This window comes from Gekko japonicus, unplaced genomic scaffold (assembly GCF_001447785.1).
Source record: "Gekko japonicus isolate JY-2015 unplaced genomic scaffold, Gekko_japonicus_V1.1 scaffold891, whole genome shotgun sequence".
Lineage (NCBI taxonomy): Eukaryota > Metazoa > Chordata > Lepidosauria > Squamata > Gekkonidae > Gekko > Gekko japonicus.
In genome coordinates, this window is record NW_015169802.1 from 400409 (window position 1) to 418583 (window position 18175).

An 18175-nucleotide genomic window follows, 5' to 3' on the forward strand; every position below is an offset into this window, starting at 1 on the left:
TGCCTAGGGCAGCGACCTTTCCATCAGTTTACACGGATGCAGGGCTTTTTTTGTAGAAAAATCCCAGCAGGAACTCATTAGCATAATAGACCACACCCAACATCAGAAATTCATTAGCATATTAGGCCACACCCCTGACAGCACAGCTCATTAGCATATTAGGCCACATACCCCATGTTACCAGAAGTGTGATCATCCAGCCACACCTACCTTTTGCTTCTTATTCTGTTTACCTTGTTTGTTGTCAAAAACCCAGGGCCTTTTTTTGTAGCAGGAACTCCTTTGCATGTTAGGCCACACAATCCTAATGTGTTTCTGCTGTTGGGTGTGGCCTATTATGCTAATGAGTTCCTGCTGGGTGTGGCCAACTTGGGAGCCAGCCGGAACTCCGTTCCTGTGCGTTCCTGCCCCCAAATAGCCCTGCACGCATGTAATCCCACTGGAGCTGGTGGGGATTGCTGCTGAAGTAAGTGGTTTGGGGGCTCATGGGCACCAGTTTGGAGCTCGGGGTGCCCCCCCAATACTGTTCCTGGATCCCAGCAAGTGTTTTTAGGAAGTGGGCGGGAGCTTTTGTCCAGCGGGGCTTCTGATTGGCCCTTGGCGGTCTGATTGGCGATGCAGGCTTTTAAGGAGCTGCTTTGGCAGCCGCCGCCACCACAACATGAGAATCTTCACTGTGTGGCTGAGGGTGAGCTGTGTGCATGCAGAAAACACCCCCCCCCATGTTCATGTCAAAAAGCATCCTGCTAAACAGGCCACACCTGGAGTATTGTGTGCAGTTCTGGAGGCCTTGCTTCAAAGAGGATGTGGACAGAATGGAGCAGGTGCAGAGGAGAGCAACGAGGATGATCGGGGGCCTGGAGACCAACCTCTGTGAGGGAAGGCTGAGGGACTGGAGAATGTTCTGTCTGGAGAAGAGGAGGTTGGGGGGGGGGACAGGATGGCTCTCTTGAGGTATTTGAAGGACTGCCGCTTAGAGGAGGGCAGGGAGCTGCTCCTATAGGCAGTGGAGGACAGGACTCACAATAATGGGTTTAAATTAAGGGCGGGAAGGTACCAGCTGGATATCAGGGAAAACGTTTTTACAGTCAGAGTTGCTCAACAGTGAGATCAGCTGCCTCGGGAGGTGGTGAGCTCCCCCTCGCTGGCAGTCTTTAAGCAGCGGCTGGACAAACACTTGTCCGGGATGCTCTAGGCTGATCCTGCATTGAGTGGGGGGTGGCCTTCATGGCCCCTCCCAACTCTATGATTCTGTGATTCTAAGAAGAAATCCAGGCAGGGATAGTAATGTAGTATTTTTAATTATGTTCAACTGTTGGTTTAAAAAAAAATAGAGCAGGAGGTTAATTCTTCGGTTAACAGTAATATATCCCTCCCCACAAATAAAAAGAGGGCGAATATAGAGATTCTTCATTGCCCACCTGTCCACTGAGGTCCAGTGGGAGGATTTTTTTTTAAATGGCAGTGTGGGACAGCGCCACTTCTAGTGAGCACCGAGAAGTGACATCATGTCACTATGGTGCCATTGGTGTAGGAAAACTCTATGGTTTTACTGTGGTGCCATTTTCCCCACATTCCCTGCTAGATGCCCGCGAGTAGCTGGGGACCCTGAACTCTTTTGTCTGAAATGCTGAAGAGTTACTACAAAGCCATGCTTCCCAACATTTTATGGTTGGCTCAACCTCTTGCAGACAGCCGTTTTGTGGCTGCGTGCCCGCTTACCTGTGCCGGCATTCCAAGGGTGCGTGCGGGCTTGAAAGGGTTGGGTCTAGACCGGGGTGTCGGACTCATTTGTTATGAGAGCCAGATCTGACATAAATGAGACCTTGTTGGGCTGGGCCATGGGTGTCATAAAATGTAATGCAAGGTAGCAGAGACATAAACTTTATAAAGGACACAAACACAAAGGTGGTGTTTTTTTTACTTAAAATAAAGACATGCTTAAAACATTAGCACTCTTGCAATATTTTGTTTATTTAACCATGTCTGATAACTGACACCTCTTGCTCTGAATTATTGCGTCAAAATGTCTGTGCTGTTGCAGTCTTGAGTATGCTGTTCAGGTGTGTACCTGTAAGCTGCAAACCTACAATGACGCAGCAGCAGCAGAACTGGAAGAAGAAGCAGAAGACAGCCAGTTCCACTGAGGGCCTGATAGAAGCCCTCCGGGGGCCTCATCTGGCCCCCGGGCCGCATGTTTGACACCCCTGGCCTAGACAAGGTTTAGGGTGCAGAACGAGTCATGGCACCCTTTCTGGAATCTCTGTTAGTGAAAGTTGGATCACATCGTGGCTGCATTCAGACATCATGCTACATTGTGGCTTTTTAAAGCCACGGCGTGGTGCACAAATCCTGGTTACTCTGCCAAATGGACTAAGCAGACCGCAGTTTGTTCATGGATCCCCTTTAGCCTGCTGCTTGCTCCCTCTCCTGCTTCAGAGTGGAATCCCTGGATGCGATCCCAAGATCCTTAGCACTGCCAAATTGCTGCCAAAGCTTCACTCTGTATGCAGCCCCCTTCTTTTGGGGGAGCAGCATTCGTGGGTGGCTAACGGGGAAGGGGCAAGAAACCTCGGGTGGCTTCTTCTTTCCCCCCTCTTGGCAAGAGTCCAGTTAGTCTCCTATCCTTCACTGTACATGGACGTTCTGATTCAACATACATCTTTTATGGCTGTTACTTCCCTTGTCTTGGGGATCATTTGGCACACTTCCCGCCTCCCAACACTTCAATGCGTCCGCTAAGGCCTACTCTGAAACCAAATAGGTTTTAACTGCCTCCAGCCTTAATTTTAATCTCCTCCTCCAAAAAAAGGCCTCCAAAGCACAGTCTTGCTTGGTGACCCATCACAGGAAGAGGAAGGAGAAGAAGAGGAAGAGGAGGAGGAGATTGGCTTTATACCCCCGCCCTTCGCTACCCAAAGGCGTCTCAGAGCGGCTTACAATCTCCTTTCCCTTCCCCTCCCCACAACAGACACCCTGTGAAGTAGGTGGGGCTGACAGAGCTCTGAGAGAACAGCTCTTGAGGGAACAGTGCTGAAAAAACTTGTGACTGACCCAAGGTCACACCAGCAACTGGATGTGGAGGAGTGTGGAATCAAACCCGGTTCTCCCCGTTTAGAGTCTGTGCTCCTAACCGCTACACCAAACTGGCTAGTGGTTGGATGATGATGATGATGGTCTAAGAGACCAGAGTTCAGTTCCTGACGTTGCCGTGAAACCTCCTCAGTGACTTCGGGCCAGTCACACACTCTGAGCCCAACTTGTGAAGAGAATGAGGAAGGGAGAATCCTTCATGTTACCAGAAGCTCCTTGGGAGAAAGGTAAGATAAAAATGCCCGAGATAGGTAGCAGTTGGAATGTCTGACTAAGCGAAATTCCAACCGGGAGAACAAGAGGGAAGGGAGCAGTTGTGATAACAAGCAGTGAACAGGAGCTGAATTGGAGGTTTGCGGAAACACTTCACACGCGGCCCCAGTGATCATGCTGAGGACTCAGCTAGAGGTGATAACAGGAGATCCCTGTCAGGATCTTCCACTTAAGAAGGCTTCCAGTGTGGTGTAGTGGTTAAAGTGTTGGACTAGACAGTGGTGGCGAACCTATGTCACGGGTGCCAGAGGTGACACTCAGAGCCCTCTCTGTGGGCACGCGTGCCATCGCCCCAGCCAGGCCCAGACCATCATTAAAGTGTAGAATTCTCTGCCAAATAATTTTAAGTAAATGAAAGCATTTGGGATTGCTTTCCTTACTTTGTTTGGATCATCTTAAGTTAATGTATGAGTTTTTTCTAAAGTAAAACCTCCGTATTCAGGTTAAATGGCCGTGTTGGCACTTTGCGATAAATAAGTGGGTTTTGGGTCGCAGTTTGGGCACTCGGTCTCTAAAAGGTTCGCCATCACTGGACTAGGATCTGGAAGACCCTGGTTCGAATCTCCGCTTGTGTGACGGAATTTTGCTGGGTGAGCTTGGGCCGGTCACGCTCAGCCTTACCGACAGGAGAACCATGTAAGCTGCTTTGGGTGGAATCTAAATCAAGTAAATAAAATTCTCTGATGTTGGATGAAGTGGTGTTGGGGGAGGAGTCGTTGGCCCCTTTCCCTGATCTAAATAGCCCCCCTAACTAAGCTGCCGGTGGAGAAGAGGCAGGTACAAACTCAAGTTTTGTCATTCTGAACTGTATGTGTCTTTTGTAGGAGCCTCTGTTACACCCCCCCCCCCAATATTTATTTATTTATTGAATTTATATTCCTCCCTTCCTGCAAACGGGCCCAGGACGGATCACAACGACTGTTGGGCCATTCGGCTACAGAACACGATAACGAATAATCAGCCAAAACCTTAAAACAGCATTTAAAAACAAACTACATCATTACTGGTGCCGCCGGGCTCTAAAATGTGCTTGATCCGGGCTGCACACAGATGGTGTCTTCAGCGGGTGGGGGTGTGTGTGTTGATCCTTTTCTCCTTCTGGATGTCTGCCACCTCAACCAAAGGCCGGGTGGAACAGCTCTGTTTTACAGGCCCTGCGAAACGATAAAAGGTCCCACGATAAAATAGAAACTGGAGGCGGGGGCAAACATAGTCAACCTCCATCTTCCCAGCTGCAGTAAAGAGCTAATTTCTCAGTCTTCAAAGCAACAAGGTGGGGCTGCTAACTAGCTTAAAAAAATAAAGTCCCTGCTATAATATTGAGTTTCCCAAGGAAACCAGTGTTAAAAGCGATAATCGGGACAATTCTTGGATTCGCAGCACCTGCTTCTGTCCTTGAGCAGAAACGGCCAGAGGTAACGTCTGTGTCAAGGGCAGCGTTCTTTGAACGGCATTTTGCCAGAGAGGGGATGAGCTAGAACATCCGAAATAAGGGTGGCTGCTTCACAGGGAAACATTGAAGCAGCTCTAGCCTTCAAGCGCCAGTGTAAAAACTGACGTTAGCAAGAATGTCCACAAGCCTTACAAATGCCTGGCTTTTGCTTCTACATTAGCAGGGAGCAAGCATAAGAACATAAGAGAAGCCAGTGCTGGATCAGGCCAATGGCCCATCCAGTCCAACACTCTGTGTCATACCGTGGCCAAAAAAGCTATTGCACAGGTGGCAGGAGAGAGACCGAAAGGCGGTCGTAGAAGCTTGATGGATGCTCTCACATCCACAGCACAAGAGAGCCAGTTTGGTGTAGTGGTTAAAAGCACAGACTCTAAACTGGGAGAACCGGGTTTGATTCCCCACTCCTCCACATGCAGCTGCTGGTGTGACCTTGGGTCAGTCACAAATTCTCTCAAAGCTGTTCTCTCAACAGCATTTCTCTCAAGAGCTCTCTCAGCCCCACCTATCCCACAGGGTGTCTGTTGTGGGGAGGGGAAGGGACAAGAGATTGGAAGCTGCTCTGGGACTCCCTCGGGTAGTGAAGGGCGGGCTATAAATCCAATCTCTTCTTCTTCTCTCTTCTGCATTGGCTTGATTGTCTTTCCCTCTCCCTCTTGATTGTCTTTCCCTTTCCCTTTCCCTCACACATTCCTCTCCCATTCCCTTGGCATCCAAACACGTTCTTGGGTATTTGAGCACTGGGGCAGCCAACCTGGCCCAGAAAGCACTAGGGCTGGTGTTATGTATTGAACATACTTCATCCCTGAATGTGGACCTTGAACTGGGTGAGCTTGCTCCCCAAGAACAATAGCTGACCAGGATCCTGGAATTGACTTATAGATAAACAGTGTAATGTACATCACCTATCCTTGGGAGTGTGTGTGTGGGGTGTGGGGTGTTTGCATGCTTTATAAGCAGGGTTCAAACCAGGCCTGTAGCTACAGTGGGGCGTTTCGTGGCCTGGCCCCCTGACTTCCTACTAAGGCTCCCTGACTTCCACGCATCCCCCAGGCCCCCCAACGCTCTGAGCCACCTGGAGGACTCCCAAGTCTCTGGGCCACCTGGAGGACTCCCCACCGCCACCTAAGTGCAGCTTGCTTCCCCGCGTAGGCAAGCAGACCGTGAATGCTGCAAAAGTGAGTTTTAAAAATTTTATTTTTATTTTGTGATGTCAGTGCCCCCCGACTTATTTAAAGCCCCCCCCCCCCGAATTACAAAATCCTGGCTACACTTCTTGTGTTCCTGAAATCACTAAATAAACTAGAGCTGATCACTGCAACGCGCCCAGAACCCAGTATTTAACAGCTGGTCTTGTGTTCCCAGAGAAAGGAGGTGAGGAGCCAGTCTCATTCCGGGGATGGAAGCTGAGAAGGGTCAAAACATGGTCCCAGGAAAGCTGCGGGGGAAGGAGGTTAGAAGGCAGCTGTCCTGCTGCGCTGGTGAATGGAGAGAGGGGAGGGAGACTTTCCCTGCCTGGCAAGACTGAGACCATTTCCGCAGTAGCGAAATTCCTCGCATCGATGTTTTAAAAACTGTGTTGTGTGAAATTTTCCGCAGTAGATTTCCCCCCACCAGGCGCAAACCCAAAGTTTTCTCCTCCTTACCCCGCGTTTTCGGAATTCGCTAAAACGGGAGATTCCGAAAACGTGGTGGGCTAAGAAAGGGGAAACGGAGGGTTCGCACCCGGTGAGGAAAAATCTGCTGCGGAAAATTTCACATAACGCACAGGTTTGAAAACGTCAATGCGGGGAATTTCACTACTACGGAAATGGTCTGAGGAAACCCTGGGCTGAGCAAAGGAAATGAGTCCTCTGCTGCCACCTGGAGGAGTAACAAATTAGTGGGCAGCAACCCGTCCCTGCTTAAGTCTCCTCTCTTCCTGGCAGTCAGAATATATATATTCTCCCCACCCATGCCCTGCTCACTGGCCTCACCCTCCCTGCACAGCATCAATGCTCCCCCTAAGCTATTGTGAGCAAAAGTTCTACTTTGTGAGCTCCTGGCATTACAGTTGTGAGCGAGCCATTTGGCTATTGGATAAATTAGCTTGTTCTGGAGCCATCCCTTCCTGAGCTAAGACAAAAATGTGTGAGCCGGAGGCTAAAAAAGCCGTGAGCTAGCTCACACTAATTCAGCTTAGAGGGAACACTGCACAACATGTTCATGGGTCAGGCAATGTGACTAGATGGCACCTCCCTCTCCTAGGCAAGTGCGAGCACGTTCAGTTTGGATCATGGGAACAGAGCCTCGCCATGTACGCTTTGTATATGTGTAGACAATAAGACCATGTGTGACAAACGCCAGTGCACTTGCTCCTGCTTCTCCTCTACATGCATGGGTCCTGTACATCATTATGTTGCATGTAGAGGGTTCCTGTGTGTAGAACAGGGGTCCTCAGCACAGTGCCCGTGGGCACCCCGGCACCCACCAACACCTTTTCTGGCACCCGCAAAGTGTTTATAGGAAGTGGGCAGGGCCAGTGAAATATACTGGGTTGGAGACGCGTATAGTGATCCCCTCATAGTTTATTAGTGCTTTCAGCTTAACTCTAAGACAACTGTAGCAGGGCCGGAGCCCTGTTTATATGCATGCAAAACACCCTATCGCACACACATACACTCCCCGTGATAGGCTATTTACAAAACATCAGTACTTGATTGGTTTATTCCAGAGTCCTGGTCAGCTATTGTTCTTGTGCTCCAAGCTCAGCCAGTCTCTAGGGTGATTCAGTCAGGGATGATTCAATCCCAATACGTAACAGCCAGATAGGGCTTTTGCCCTGCAAGACTTCTGATTGACTGTTGGAGATTTGATTGGCTGGGCAGATTTTTTAAAAAAACATTCCTTTGGCAGCAGCTGCCACCACAGCACAAGGATCTGTAGTGTGTTACTGGAGGCAATCCGTGGCAATCCTTTTGTGGCTGGCTCCGCCTCCCGCGGCAGCCATTTTGTGGAAGACATTTTGTTGCTGCATCCACCATGCCGCGTCAGAATTCCAAATGTACCCGCAGGCTCAAAAAGGTTGGGGACCCCTTGTGTAGAGAGGTACTAGAGGGTTATGGTGTCTACTGGGACAAGGGAGTTAATTCTGGAGTTACCATGGGAGTCTGGTCATTGGAACGCAAAAAGTGTGTGATCATATTGTTATCATACTATTATATAAGACTTTGGTATCTTGAAACCTTTCATATAGAAATATTTCATATTTTTACAACAACCCTGTAAGGTAGGGCAGTGTTATTGTATCATGACCAGAGAGCTGAAAGAAAGACTCACCTAAGTCTACCGGGTGGGTCCTCAGCACAGACCAAATTTGAATGGGGCACATCCCAGTTCACAGCTTGGTCTCTTAATCTATACTAGCTCTATACTAGTAGATTCGGGATTATAGCCTATAATGACATTTTAAATAGTGACCTCTATCAAAGACTTTGAAATCACTATGAAATATCTTTAAACTATCAGGACACAAAAATTTATGCAAAGGTTGCAAAAACCGGGTGTAAAATTTAATTTGGTGAAAACCTTTGCAGGTTTTTTTTAATCCCCCCCCTTTTCTGCAGACGCTTGTCTAAGCGAAAGGCAGACATTTCGCAGAGGCGCTGTTCCATTAATTCATCTTTCGCGTGCCCAGGGCCATGGCTTATAATGGCATTTCCATTCTTTCTAACAGACTGTCAGTACCTGCAAAGGACACCTCAGACAATCGTAAGTGCTTCTTTGCTGGACAGATTGGTCTTCTCCTAAGGGCACCCTTTGATACAGACTGATCTGTACTGTGTAACTATCCTCCACTTGGGAGGAAAAACAGCTAACCTTTACTACTCTGAGATGGAGCTCAAACAGTCAGGGAGAAACTCTCCTATCCAGTCAGTAGTGCAGTTAGGTAATTTTACTGTTGTGTATTCATAGAGACCTGAATGCACTGAACTGTATGTGAAACATCCCATTGAAGTACAATGTAAAGCTTCGGCCTGGGCTAGGATCCTAATGTAACCAATAGGAGCACTAGCCCAGGATGTGTCATCCAATCACTTTACAGAGCGGGAGCGCTTGTGATTGGTCGTTATCTGTTCAACCTGATAGGTTGGTAATTGTACAGTAGGCGTGGCTACATTAGCCGGGAATGTTTAAATATAGAGCAGCTGCTATGTTTTTTTTTTTTTTTTAATTGGGTTTTCCAAACACTGATAAACAAACAAACATAACAAACAAACACAAACAAAAACTCCACCAACCATCATATAACCAATAATATAGTTTTCCATGATATGTAAATCCTAAATCAAATTGACCAATTTACTTACATAGTTTCTGTAATTCTTTTCATCTCATGCACACCCTTATCCTAAGTAACCTATTATTACATATTAGTTATACTTCTGTTCAGCTTTAAACATCAGCTGTTTATTCCCATCTAACTTTATTCTTTAGTTCAGAACTCTACATCCACCATTATGGCGTTCCCATTAGTTTCAGATCTTAATACAAATATAAAGTATACATTATCAGAATAATAACCATTTGGTCTGTCCCATCTATTAAATTATACATATATACTAAGCTTCAAAAATAAGTAATTAACTGAAGTCTATCAATGAATTTATTATTGTTAGATCGCGCTAACAAAGGACTCGTAGAGTGATTCAGCAAGTGATTCAGCTTTATTTAGAAGTAACGAACAAGCACTAACTCAGTAAGAAACCAGAACAGAAAACAGTGGGAGCTTATGCTCCTTTTAAACATAACCGGGCTAATGTAGCCACGCCTATTTACAAATAACAACCAATGAGATTGCTAGAATAAAGACCAATGGGAGTCTTTCCCTCCTAGGGAATGGTACCGTTCTGATTGGTCGCTGTTACGAAGCGACCAATAGGAAGTTCGCTCAGAGGAGCCCTGGTCTGGCTCGAAGCTTAACACGGGAGTCCTATGAGGTGATTCATGTAATCATTTCAATACATTACAATTCCTCCCCCCTAAGTTAAGCCATCATCCCAATTGTTTTATTATTTACAAACATGCAATCAACCTTTGTACATCAGTTATTCCAACAGTATTTACACTCATAGTCCTTCAGATAAGTCGGCATTTGCCGCGAACGCTGGGACCTGCGGAGCGGTGCAGGCACCACGGGCAGACAAGGTTGTGGGTCAGAGTGGGGTTCACTACAGCCTGGATCAGGCACAGACTCGACTGGGATTTCAGCCCCGCACACAGGGTTCTGCCCTGACTCGGGGACAGTACCGGGCCTTTCGGTACTCACCGCCTGCTCTGGGGGTGTCCACTCGACATCAGGGGATTCAGCCGTCGGAGAGTCAGCGCTGTCCCTAGCCCAACGTCTCCTTAACTGATCTATGTGGCGCCGCCATATTCGACCGTCAGCTAACTGCACCACATACATTCGAGTACCCACAGAGTCGGATATAACCCCAGGAAGCCACAAGTGCCCGTTTGCATAATTTCGTGCGAAAACCTTGTCCCCTTTTTCAAACATGCGCACCTTCGGTTGCGCAGTGGTACGCTCGGACTGATCTTCTGATAGGTCTGGGTGCATACGGTTCAAACGGGTCGTGAGTCTCCGCCCCATTAACAATTCGGCCGGACTACGGCCTGTAGCACTACAGGGGGTGGTGTGCTGCAGCAAAAGAAAGGAGCCCAGCCTCTGGCTCCAGTCCCCTTCGTCCATTTTACCCAGGGCCTCTTTGGCCGTCCTGACCATCCGTTCGGCTTGGCCATTAGATGCCGGATGGAAAGGGGCCGAAGTCATTTGGCGTATGCCATTACTCGTGAGGAAGAGCCTAAATTCCTCAGACACAAATTGAGGCCCGTTGTCACTGACGATGACGTCAGGCAACCCGTGGGTGGCAAAAAGTCGGCGGAGCGCATGGATCACAGCAAGTGATGTGGTCGATTTCATATGCACGACCTCCAGCCATTTGGACATAGCGTCCACCACAATTAGGAACATTTGCCCTTGGAGAGGGCCAGCAAAATCTATATGCAATCTGGCCCAGGGTTTACCAGATGACTCCCAGCCTTGGGGTGTAGCTTGTGGGGGATCGGGTCTGACTTGCTGGCATTTGGGACACCCTCGTACCCATTCTTCGATCTCTTTGTCCAGCCCCGGCCACCAGACATACCCTCTGGCCAACGCTTTGGTGTGTACCATACCGGGGTGACCCTCGTGCAGCGACTCTAACACTCTCGTCCTGAGTTTGTCAGGAACCACCACCCTGTTCCCCCATAATACACAGCCCTTAGAAATGGATAGTTCATTTTGACGGCTTTTGTAAGGGCCGAACTCCGGTTCAACGCTTCCAACCGGCCACCCCCTCCAAACCCAGTTTAATACTCGGGACAGCACGCTATCCTTGGCCGTGTGTGCTGCAATGTCCCTGGATGATACCGGGGGTCGAGGAAGCTCCTCAATTGCCAAGACCTCACAGGCGGGGGCAGGGTCTGCGCCAATGTCCGGCACCGGGCACCGGCTGAGGGCATCCGCATGCCCAATCGCTTTCCCAGGCCGGTGCTCTAAGTCAAAATCATAAGCCTGCAAAAATATCGCCCATCTAAGCATGCGTGGGGACATGATGTTTGGCAATTGCTTATCGGGCGCAAAAATCCCCAGTAGCGGCTTGTGGTCAGTGACCAGCAAAAATCGTCTGCCAAAAATAAAATCATGGAACTTTTTGACAGCCGCTACCAACGCCAGACCCTCCTTGTCTATCTGGGCATAGTTCCGCTCTGCCGCAGATAGTGATCTAGAATAAAAAGCGATAGGCGCTTCGCTCCCATCAGGCATCAGATGGCTTAAAACTGCGCCTACTCCAAACGGTGAAGCGTCAGCAGCTAACACCAGGAGCTTGTGTTCATCATAATGCGTGAGTACGGCATTAGATGTCAGCAGCTCCTTGACTCCCACAAAAGCCTTTTCCTCGGCCTGCCCCCACTTCCATTTTGCCTCCTTGTGCAAAAGCGCGTGCAAAGGGGCCGCCACTGATGCCTTATGCGGTAAAAACGCATGATAAAAATTCAGGAGTCCTAAAAAGGATTGGAGCTCCTTCTTACTCACCGGCCTGGGGGCGTTTTGGATTGCAGATACCTTCTCATCCGTGGGGTGGACTCCCTCTGCGTCAATGCGAAACCCCAGGAAGTCCACACTTTCCACCCCGAGCGTGCATTTTGAGCGCTTAACTCTGAGGCCGGCATTTTGAAAACGCCTGAGGACCTCTTTAACCCGGTCCAGTAGTTCCTGTTCAGACCCGCCCGCAATCAGCACGTCGTCAAAATAGGGCACTGTGCCAGGTACCCCCCTTAGTAGACGTTCCATGAGGCCCTGAAAAATCCCAGGTGCTACGTTGACCCCGAATTGCAGCCTGTTCACTTTAAAAGCCCCTTGGTGGGTTACAATTGTTTGGGCCTCGGCAGCCTCCGGGGTGACAGGCAACTGCTGGTATGCCTGGGCCAGGTCAAATTTGGCGAAAATCTTGCCACCCCCCAGGGAAGCCAAAATGTGGCTTATTACCGGGACCGGGTACGAATGTTGCTGCAGCGCCTTGTTAATCGTACATTTGTAATCGGCGCATAGTCGTATGGACCCATCTGATTTGACAGGGGTTACGATCGGGGTCTCCCATTTGCTGTATGGTACTGGCTCTAAAACCCCTTGCTCAACTAGTTTGTCAATCTCTTTTTCCACCTTATGTTTGAGAGACACAGGTACTTTCCGATACTTCAACCTAATAGGTTTGACTGACGGATCTAAGTCAAACGCAACCGGGGGGCCCTTGTACCTTCCCAACCCTTCGGCAAATACATCAGGGAACAGGTCGTACAGCATGCCCCATTTATTTTCAGACATCCTGTTAATCCCAGAAATACCGATGCCCAATGGCTCAAACCAATCTAACCCTAGCAGGTTAACCCGGTCTCCCTCTGCAATCAGGAATGACAGTTTAACACATTTCCCCTTATACTCAACAGTAACAGAGTCCCGTCCGGCCAAGGGAATTCGGTTGCCCTGGAAGTCGGACACTCTGGTTCCCGCAGGCTGGAGCCGCCGCCGGCTTCGGTTCGGGAACAACTGGCGCCAGGACGCGGCAGAAATCACCGTCACGGACGATCCTGAGTCCACCTCCATTGTACAGGGTCGGCCGTCGAGGAGTGGAGTCACGGTGATCTTGCCCTGGCTGCTGGTGCGATTTACGGCCGATGCGCTCGACAAGGTCGCCGTCAACTGGCAGCTTGCTTCCGATGCTGAGGAACGGGTCTTGCCTTGGGTGCTGACTGGAGTGCCCCTCTGCGCTGACCGGTTGTTAGTTGAGGGATCCTTCTTCGCTGATCTGCAGACTCTGGCCAGATGACCACGCCGCCCACACGCTCTGCAGTCGACATCACGAGCCCAACAGGAGCCGCGCTGGTGCTTCCCGCCACAACCGGAGCAAGGCTTGACGTTGGTAGTCTTCGCTGGGGTCCGCTTGCCTCGAACCGCGTTGACGTCATCATCCGCGTCTTCGCCCTCGCTGTCTCGTTGAGCGTGTATACTGGGCTCTGCCACCCGCTGGCGGACCTCCTTCGTGGACTTCTCCGCTGCTTCCGCGGCCACGGCCTCTTCGTAGGCCACTGCCCAGGTCAGGGTGGTGCGGGCGAACAGCCTCTGTTGCAGCCTTTCATCTTTGAGACCGCAGACGAGACGGTCTCTGAGGGCTTCCTCCACGTTGTGGAAATTACATGGCCGTGCGGCTTTGCGAAGGGCCGCCACGAAATCTGCGATGGTCTCGCCTCCGGCCTGGTTCCGCTTGTAAAAAGCGTGCCGGCAGGCGATCTCCGACGGTTGTGGAGAATAGTGAGCCTTAAGCTTCTCCGTGATGTCAGCGTAGGTGACAGTCTTTATATCAGTTGGGGCCACCAACGACCTGGCTATGTCGAAGGTCCCCTTCCCGCAGGAACTCAGGAGGCATGCTCGTTTCTTCGCCTCATCGGTGATGTCGTGGGTCTCCAGATGGAACTCGAACCTGGACAGGTAGGAGTCCCAGTCTTCTGAGGAGGGTTCGAAGCACTCGAACTTCTGGCTTCCAGCCATCGGGGGAGACTTGGGCACCGGAGCTGGTGGCGCCTCCGCCGGATCGGCTGCTGTGCTCTGCCCGCTTTCTTCCGAGTCCGAAGTGTGGATGTCCGCAGGGCTGCCTACCTGCTCTAACATCCCATCCTCGTCGCCAATTGTTAGATCGCGCTAACAAAGGACTCGTACAGTGATTCAGCAAGTGATTCAGCTTTATTGGAAGTAACGAGCAAGCACTAACTCAGTAAGAAACCAGAACAGAAAACAGTGGGAGCTTATGCTCCTTTTAAACATAACCGGGCTAATGTAGCCACGCCTATTTACAAATAACAACCAATGAGATTGCTAGAATAAAGACCAATGGGAGTCTTTCCCTCCTAGGGAATGGTATCGTTCTGATTGGTCGCTGTTACGAAGCGACCAATAGGAAGTTCGCTCAGAGGAGCCCTGGTCTGGCTCGAAGCTTAACACGGGAGTCCTATGAGGTGATTCATGTAATCATTTCAATACATTACAATATTTAATTAATCTTATTGTTTTATATGCATTATTGTAACATGCCCTGGGCGTTGCTGTGCAGGGGAGGGCGGGCTAGAAATAATATAAATAAATAAATAAGGTAATATAGGCAGAATGGCCGTTTATGGATTCCACATGCTTCTAAGTACTGGCCTATGCAGCTGGCTTTCTGGACAGACTTGGCAAAGCATACTTCCCTATTCAGCGCTGTCTTTCTCTCCAGTCAAAAGGGTTTTCAGGTTGCTGGTGGCTGTGTTTGAGTTGCCATGGAATTTGAACCCATCTGGGGGCAGCCTTTGGGCTGGTGTCAGTTGCAGCTTTCCTGCAGCACGGGTGACTCCAGTGGCGGCAAGGGAAGAGTACAAACACAGCTCTGGATTGTTTTTTGCAGCTCAGTTGTGTGTTCCCTCTGGAAGAGTGTGGGATGAATGTCACAATATTCCAGTCTATCTCAATTTGTCAAGTGTGTTGTGAGGGCATTGTTGGTTAGTACAATTATGACTGGTGGGTGGCAACAGAATCACTAGGAGCTCTGGTGGAAATGCCGGTTAGTATTGCTCTTAACTTCTATTGCACATATTCCATTAGTTTAGCATACCAGTATTGTAGCAATTGCTTGGTGTGGCTTGTCTGTTTAATATAACATAGCCTAAGGCATTGGTCGTTCTCTCAGTAGTTAATCTACAGAATAAAAGGGAAACTCTGGCCTGCCTGGGCTGGGAGTCCCATCCTCTGATTTACAAGTCCTTCTGTATAATCTCTGAAGATAGTTCCAGTTGGTCAGCTGTATTGGTATGAAGCAGTAGAATGAATGTCGAGTCCAGTGGCACCTTTAAGACCAACAAAAGTTTATTTAAGTGTTGCATGCACACTTTTTCAAATACATTGGGATGGAAGGTAAGAGTTCAAATTTATAGACAGAGGCTGAACAGCAAATTAACCTGGAACTTGATGAAGATGAACAAATTCAGAGTCCAGTGGCACCTTTAAGATCAACAAAGGTTTATTCAAGGTATGAGGCTTTGTGTGCATGCACACTTTTTCAAATACATTGGGATGGAAGGTAAGAGTTCAAATTTATAGACAGAGGCTGAACAGCAAATTAACCTGGAACTTGATGAAGATGAACAAATTCAGAGTCCAGTGGCACCTTTAAGATCAACAAAGGTTTATTCAAGGTATGAGGCTTTGTGTGCATGCACACTTTTTCAAATATTTCAAAAATATTAATGTATTTGAAAAAGTGTGCATGCACACGAAAGCTCATACCTTGAATAAACTTTTGTTGGTCTTACAGATTTTTCTTTTCGTCATGGGGTGCTCCGTGAAGACAAACAACAAAGTTTCTCCGTAAAAAAAGAACATCGTGGGGAAAAAAAAAACAGGACAGAAAGAAAGGAAGGAATTTTTAAAACGGTCGGTCGCTGCTATGAGCATGCAGTCGTGCTCCTCCACCTCGCCCTCTGCATCGAGGCGACCGGCAACACCCCCCGCAATTCGCAGTCAGTGGGGGGGCCGGCAAGCCCCCTACCACTTCCTCCCCCTCCAGGGGTGGAAGCGGGGCTTGACCGCCAAAGCGGACAAGCCCCAAAAGAACGTGGGGAGCCGGCCGGTTCGGAGCTCATCCGAAATCCGGCCGCAACGCAGCGCCATCAAACCGGAAGACCTCGAGCAGCTGCTATGTTAAAGCTGTTCTGGCTGACTGATGTTGTACCGTGTTGGAGAAGTATTGAAGCTGAAGAATAAAAGCCGCATTCTTGCTGAAATCACTCTCCGACTATTTGTTAAGCTCACGACTTAACAATTACCACGGTGCGGAGAAGCCTCAGTTAGCCTCAGACAGGCGGGCCATCACCAGGGGGCAGCGGGGGTCCCTTTTAGTTGGTAGTGTGCAAAGCTAGAGTCTGCCCCCCCCCTCGACCCTCCCCTGGCTCAGCCTTGATGGCACCAGCTTTTTTTTTTTAAGCCACCAAGTAACCTAGGAATGTAAGTGCATTTTTCATAGGCTCCGATTTACTATATATAAAAAAGAAATGCGAAACTATATTAAGGCTTCTTGTTTTATCAAGGGATGCATTCTTGGACTGAGCCTGTAATGTCCGCCATATTTTTATTCCCTCGTGGTGTTACAGAGTGCTGCTATTCATGCTGTTGTTTCTGTTGTTCAGCTTCTGGAAATATTAATTAAAAAGACTCCAAAGCCCCTTAACTTGAATGAACCCTCCTTCCAACAGTGTAAGTCTGAAGGGGAAAGGGGAAAGGATGGCTGGGAGGGTGGGGACAGTTGGTGTTGGCGTCAAGCCCGTGATTATCCCGGCCTGACTTTGGGACTAGGTTTAGACTGGGGTTGCCAGCTCTCACTTTTTGTTTGGTGGGGGGCTCCTGGCTTCTCTCCCGCTTGTGTAGAGATGTCACCGGTAGTGATGTCATCATGCTAGGCAGTGTTCCCTCTAAGTTGAGTTAGTGTGAGCTAGCTCACAGTTTTTTAGCCTCCGGCTCACACATTTTGTTTTCAGCTACAGAGCAAACTGATTTATGCAGTAGCGAAATCACTCGCTCACGCCAGTAGCTCACAAAGTAGAATTATTGCTCACCAGACTCCACAGCTTAGAGGGAACATTGAATTGCTAGGGCCATCGTGCGATGATGCTCTAGCATTTCCTAGAGTGTTGCTGTGTGACGGGCTCAGAATAATGACGTGACTACCAGTGACGTCACTGTGTCAGCAGTGTCCCTGCGGAATGCTGCTGTTTGCGGGTGGGGGTGGGGCTTCCCCTACAGGGCAGTTGGCCAGCAGCGGATTGGGCCCCCCAACATCAGGGGACTCCCTGGCCCCACCGAGGGGATGGCAACCCTAGTTTAGACTGGGATTGTCATGGGTTCGGGAATTCTGAACCAGGAGGGCTTCATTTCCACACACATCTATATATGTAATTCCCAACATGCCCTCTCCGTGCGGATATCTAAATCAACACATCGGGGGCACTTGGGGGGCAGGGAGGTTTTCCTGCACATTTGGGGCAATCCCCATATGTGCAGAAAAATCTGAAAACTTGGAAAAAATATGCCAGGGATATTTAAATCCCCCCCAAAGTAATAGAGTGTTCCCTGCGCAGGCGCAGGGAACGCTCAGAGAACGGCTTCGCCGCTGCCACCACCACCACCAGGGAGGGAGAGGGAAGGGGCGGGAGATGGCTTGGCCGGCCGGCGACTGTAAGCTGCTCAGGCCTCGCTGCCGCCCAGGGGGGGGGGGAGGGGGAAAGTTTGGCGAGCCGAACTTAGGCATCGCCGCTGCGAGGAGGGAGAAGGCTTGGAGGGGCGCAGGCCTCGTCCTGGGTGCTGGGGACAGGGGGGGCAGGGGAGAAGGCTCACCTGCGGCTGCTTCCTTCTCCTCCCGTGGAGCTTCTCCTCCCCACGAGTATTGCGGGTCCCCCTTCTTGTCTATATATTAATAGCTAAGACGCCCCCTCTATGTGGATATCTAAATCTGCACATCAGGGGCACTTGGGGGGCAAAGAGATTTTCCTGCGTACTTGGGGCACTCCCCGGGTGTGTAGAAAAATCTGAAAAGTTTTAAAAACTATATGGGGAATACTTAAATCACCCCAAAAGTAACAAGTAAAAGAGCATTCCCTGCACATGCGCAGAGAACACTCTGGGAGCTCTGCAGCGGGCCTGGCAGCTGGAAGCCACTCAGGCCTTGCTGCCAGAGCCTGGGGGGGGGGGGATCAACA

The 18175-nt window shown here is 49.5% G+C and overlaps 1 protein-coding gene across 1 annotated transcript in view; it reads left to right on the forward strand.

Moving 5' to 3' along the window:
- Positions 1-18175, forward strand: part of LOC107115417 (cytosolic beta-glucosidase-like) — a 91518-nt gene that overhangs the window by 12473 nt on the left and 60870 nt on the right. The gene's annotated exons all lie outside the window — the stretch shown is intronic.